Source organism: Podarcis vaucheri (assembly GCF_965113315.1).
Source record: "Podarcis vaucheri genome assembly, chromosome: 9".
In the NCBI taxonomy this organism is placed as follows: domain Eukaryota; kingdom Metazoa; phylum Chordata; class Lepidosauria; order Squamata; family Lacertidae; genus Podarcis; species Podarcis vaucheri.
Genome location: NC_138767.1, coordinates 38,880,660 through 38,886,799, shown reverse-complemented (window position 1 = coordinate 38,886,799; position 6,140 = coordinate 38,880,660).

Sequence of the window (6,140 nt, the reverse complement as noted above, 5' to 3'; positions counted from 1 at the left end):
AAGATGAGCACCGCAACCCCAGAGTCGCCCACGACTGGACCTAATGGACAGGGGTCCCTTTACCTTTATTTGAAGGATTGGTTCATTTACACAAATATCTGATTAAGTTTTACATATTCTATAAAGGACTATGGTTTTCCCCAGGAGAACTGGGTTTTGCCACTCAGCCTTCAGATGTAGTTGGTATCCCCAATATAGAGGCAACACAGCCTAGTCTAGAAGCCACAGGCTCTAGAGATTTAGACAAAAAGCAGAGGGAGGTGCTATATGGCCTGCATGCTTTTATTTGTCCATTCCTCTTTCTGATTATTTGTAAAAATGTGTACATTATGCAAAATATACAAATACGTGTATATTAGGAGACACTTGCACTATTTTTTATGAAGACCTTTAAAAAAATAAAATGTGGAGAGATTGGTAAAAATGAGCCAAGCTTCTTCACTGTATTGTATTCAGTGTAGAGCTCTGAAGTTTCAGCCAACCATTAGTCCAGGAGTTAGAGAAAGTTCAGAACTCCTTTCTAAATAAAGTATTGACTTTACTTGTTGGCAATCCTGCCATTTATATTTGTGCAGAAGTGGTTGGCCCTCTGCTGGGCTAGAATTCTAGTCCAGGTCTTATATTTCAATAACAGAATGTTAATTGTGCCATTGCAAGCCTTTAAAGTTTCAAAGGTGATTAGCTGGTTTAGGTACACGTGCCAGAGATCTTGATAGTGAACTGACTAAGATCTAGTCAGTGGCTAAGTGACAGTTCAGGCCTATCCTATATGGGAAGGAAGGCTTAATTGACTGATCTGCTAATTATCCATTCATTGAGATTTTCTAGGCTGTATCCCTATATCAAGCCAGATTATCAGAAAGCTCACTATTTGGATCTAATTAGCTCCATGTAGGAATGCTTTTCTTGAAAGAAATTACCCTTGGAACCACTCTTTTGTGTGTCCCGTGAAATGGTTATACAGGATATTCTTCACTACATTACTCAGTGTCCTTTTATAAAGGTCCTGGAGAATAATATTTGTCCAAGTTAGGTTTCAGGAAGAGTTTTGTCACACTTAGTGAGTTCGGGTGTTTTTTGCTTCTTGACATTGAAAATTGTATTACAGTATATTGCCTGTTTCCTTGTTTGTGTTGGCAGCCAACAAAATTTGCAGCCAGCTAAAATTGTGACTCAATTCTGAATGTTCTTTATGTTTTGTTATGACTTATAGCCAAGCAAGTAAAACTATTATAAAGAGAACTTAAGACTAGAAAAATGAGAAATGGAGAGAAACCAATATAGTCTGATTCACACATCCCTAGGAAGGAACCTCTCAAGACAATTCACCCTACTGCCCAGCACCTTTTACTGCTAGGAAGCTTCTCGTCCTACTACTTAGCCAAATTCCTCACAATATCCACCCTGAGCGCTAGTGTACTATGCATTTTATGCATGTGAAGCAAATGCTCCGTTCGTACATCCCCTTGGATAGCTCAGGCAGTAGAGCTTGAGACTCTTAATCTCAGGGTCATGGGTTCAAGTCCTGTGTTGGGCAAGAGATTCCTGCAATGCATGGGGTTGGATTAGATGACCCTCATGATCCCTTCCAACTCCATAGTTCTATGATTCTGTGTCAGATGCAGCTGTGAAGAGCCAATCCAGAAATGGGTCTTCTCTGCACATAACTCAGTGCTGCACTGCAAGGGACAGCAGGAGGATTCTGTATGAATCAAAACGAGGTTCATTTTCCACTTCTGTTGACAAACTTGAAGGGCTGGATCTGCGTGTGAATAGGCATCAGATTAGGTACCGGTACGTGTATTGAACCTTTTCACACATATGCATACCAAAATGACCCCCATATCTATTTTATTCCAATCTCCATCTGGCAATGCAATCCAGAAGATGCCCCAATGTATACAATGCAAGCAGGACTGTTGTCTGCTGGCTCTTCATGGAAAACGTTTGCACCTGAGAGCAAGACTGTGATCATGCAGTCTAAGCCTGAAGAAGCGCTGAATGAGAGATGACTGACTCTATAAAACCATTCCCTGTTATAGCCTCATGTCTAATTATTAGCAGGCATGGAGCTGAGCAGCTAACCATTTTATTTATTTAAGTATCCTTATATCAGATTCTCTGAACTACAGTGGCAGCATTGTTTAGATTCAAGTTATTCATTTACGCCCAGATGCTTTGGAACAATGCGACGATCTATGGTTTACACCTAACAACTTGCTCTCCTGACAAGCAGGGAAGTTAAATTATGAAGCCAACTTGAGCTTTGAAGAATTTTTTTATTTAATCTGTATTCCCCTGTTTCATCTGCTCATCCATCCGGCACAATCTGCATCATTATTAACCGCACCATATTTCTAAAAAAAGAGCCTGAAAAGTAAGACATCTGTGTTATAGCATTAATATATTCAAAGGTTTTTCACTTTCATCTTCCAGGCATTAACACTATGTAAGTGCAATGTAGCCGCAACTTGCAGCATCAGTGAATTAGCCATGGGGGGGGGGCGACGACAGAGAGAGTCATTTAGTGACAAAAAAGGGTATCATCGTGGTGGCAGTGGCAGTGCAGAAGATAAAAATAGTCAGGGCATTATGTAAAAAGCTGGCTTTTATTTATAAACAGAGCCTCTCTCCTTTTTCCTTTTCTTTCCCCCCCTTCTTTTTGCCCAGTGCTGCTGTGCACCTTGATTTCTAATTGCTAGCACAATTTTTAAGGCACTGAGGCAAGCCTCCAGCAGTGTGCTGAAGGTGTGTTTGTGCTGTTATGCCCTCTGGCTTGGCTGCCAGCCTATTCCCTTAGATCAGAGCCAGAAGGCAGACTGTTTTCGAATACCGATCACCTCACCCGGACCTAATCCTTTGAGTTCTCTTTGGCATCCATTCCTTCTGCCAGTTTCCTCTTCTGTTCCTCTCTTTTCTTCTGAAGTTGACAACAAAGACATCCTCAGGGCCCTCCTTAGATGTAAGACCACTCTTGATGTTGCTACAGTGGTTGGGTGTTTTTTTTTTGTACCCTAAAGTTGTGCTACTTTTACATTCAGCTAGCACAATATTTGCACACCAGAAGATAAAGAAAATGTGAATAAGTTATATGGTTTCTTTTTAATTTGTACACCTTGGTCATTGGGATGGAAGCCCCGGTTGATACCTCTGATATTCATCTCCGTACCTGATCAAGAACCTTGAAGGTTTTGTTTTTTTTTAACACACACACACGTAGGCTACGTGGCTTATATACCTTAAATTGGCCTGAGCTGCCACTTTTAATTTTAAAATGATGGCTGCATGGGATGTGGATGAATATGGAATTTCTATGAAGCACAAAACTTTTGAACGGTTCCTGTCCTCTGTGATAGTGAGTTTTAAAAGGGAAATCTCCAAAGAGCTAATTAGTAGACAAGTAGAGCTCAGGCTGAACAAAGCTGAAAAGATAGCAGATAACTAAAAGGACCTGGCCATAGCTGACAAAAATCAAAGCACTGACAGAGAGCTGGCAGTAACCTTGGGCTGCTAACTGACAGGGACAATAAAAAAAAAGCCTCTGAGTGTGGCTGAGAGTGACAGCTTCACCACAGGCTCTCTAAAGAACATGAAGCCTCCACCAAAAAAGAAGAGATAATCTTCTGACTGGCGATAACATAGGCCTCAGCCCTCCTCTCTAATTCGGCAAGAGCTGAGCTTGTTTTTATTATAGCCTTTCATACAATATATGGGTCAAGGTAGAAAACATGCAAGGACATGAAGACCCAAAAGCAGGGGAACGGAACCCTTGACCATCCAGGACTACAACTCCCATCATCCTTGACCAGTGGCCATGCTAACTGGGGCTGATGGGTGTTGTAGTCCTGCAACAACTGAAGGGTTGCAGGTTCCCCAGCCTTGCCGTAAAGGCTATGAGTTAACAGAGGATTTGCTCTAGTGTGAAAGGAATAGTTGGTTCTGATGGTAACATTTCTAATTTTGATTCTCATTTTTTACTAATTCACCTCACCACCACACCACTCAGTAATGCCATCTATGTGCCATTTTGGGGCAGCAAAGTGTTGAAGATTCATTCCCCATGTCTGCAGTCATGGGATTTTGTCTTTCACATGACGGTGTATGTTTTGACTCCACAGAGTGGGAAGTGACGGAGACAGGATATTTGTGTTACTGTGTTCTGTGAAGTTGGGCTGTCGTCCTTTGTTCATTTTCTTTGCTGTCTGATGCTAGAGAGAGAGGGAGCCATATTGCAGTGCTCCGCATGTGTTTATATGTACCAAATAAAGTAGATTAGCCAAAATGCTGAGTTGCTGAGGTCTGTTATGCAAGCTGTGAAGACTCTGTGGATCCCTAAGTGTGCCTATGTCTGTTGGCATCGGTCGCTGTGATGTTTGGACTGAAGAAAGCTTTTGAAGCTCCCGAACAAACAACCAGGAGGGAGAGAACATGCCACTTGGGCATCTGACTCTACCAGGGTCCTACTCGAGTGTAGGACAAGCTCCTGACACAAAGATGTGCAGAGAGGAGTTTGGAGTGGCTTCTCCATAACTGTAAAACGTCTGCTCTGGGAAATCCACCAAAGGACATGCCTGAAAATCTTTTGTAAGTCTAACACCACTTTTTCCTTGTTGGTTGGTTTTTTTATTTCAGACTGTTTGGTTGTGTGTTCATAGGGTTTTCATCATATATTGGCTTTGGATCCATTCCAGTCTGGCTTCCGCGCTGGTCATGGGACCGAGACGGCTCTGGTCGCCCTAACAGATGACCTTCGTAGAGAGCTGGATCGAGGCGGGTCAGGGCTGCTGATTCTTCTAGATCTATCAGCAGCTTTCGACATGGTCGATCACGAACTTTTGGACCACCGCCTTACCGACGTGGGGATCCAGGGCACAGTCCTTCAATGGCTGCGCTCGTTTCTCTCTGGTCGGGGACAGAGGGTGGCGCTTGGGGGGGAATTGTCATCGCGCCACTCCTTGGTGTGTGGAGTACCTCAGGGCGCGATACTCTCCCCGATGCTTTTCAACATCTTTATGCGCCCCCTCGCCCAGCTTGTTCGGAGTTTTGGGCTGGGTTGTCATCAGTATGCCGATGACACCCAACTCTATCTGTTGATGGATGGCCATCCTGACTCGGCCCCAGACACACTGACCAGATGTTTGGAAGCTGTGGCTGGATGGTTACGTGGGAGCCGGTTGAAGCTAAATCCTTCGAAGACAGAGGTCCTGTGGCTGGGACGGGGCGATATGGGATTGGGGGGGGCAACTCCCATCTCTTGCGGGGGCGCAATTAGTGCCAGCACCGTCCGTTAAGAGTTTGGGTGTAATCTTCGACACCTCCCTTTCCATGGAGGCGCAGATTGCAGCTATAACAAAGGCGGCATTTTTCCATCTCCGCCAAGCTAAGCAGTTGGCTCCTTACCTCTCTCGCCCTGACCTAGCCACTGTGATCCACGCGACGGTCACCTCCAGACTGGATTATTGTAACTCGCTCTACGTGGGGCTGCCCTTGAGACTGACCCAGAAACTCCAGCGGGTGCAGAATGCTGCAGCGAGACTCCTTACAAGGTCTTCGCTGCGAGATCACATTCACCCGGTGCTATACCAGCTGCACTGGCTCCCGGTGGAGTACAGGATCAGGTTTAAGGTGCTGGTTTTAACCTTTAAAGCCCTATATGGCCTAGGACCCTCGTACCTACGGGACCGCCTCTCCTGGTATGCCCCACAGAGAAACCTACGGTCTTCAAATAAAAACATCTTGAAGGTCCCAGACCACAGAGAAGTTAGGCTGGCCTCAACTAGAGCCAGGGCTTTTTCGGCTGTGGCTCCGATCTGGTGGAACACTCTGTCACAAGAGACCAGGGCCCTGCGGGACTTGACATTCTTCCGCAGGGCCTGCAAGACAGAGCTGTTCCACCAGGCCTTTGGCCAGGGCACAGCCTGACTCCCTCCCTCGGCAATCTTCGCAGAGCTCTGGCCCAATGGTTGCTAGTGGCTTGAATTAATTAATTTTTATAATGAATGATTTTAGAATGTTGTTTATGTTGTACCTTTGTACTGTTTTATTGTTGTTAGCCGCCCTGAGCCCGGCTTCGGCTGGGGAGGGCGGGATATAAATAAAATTTATTATTATTATTATTATTATTATTATTATTATTATTA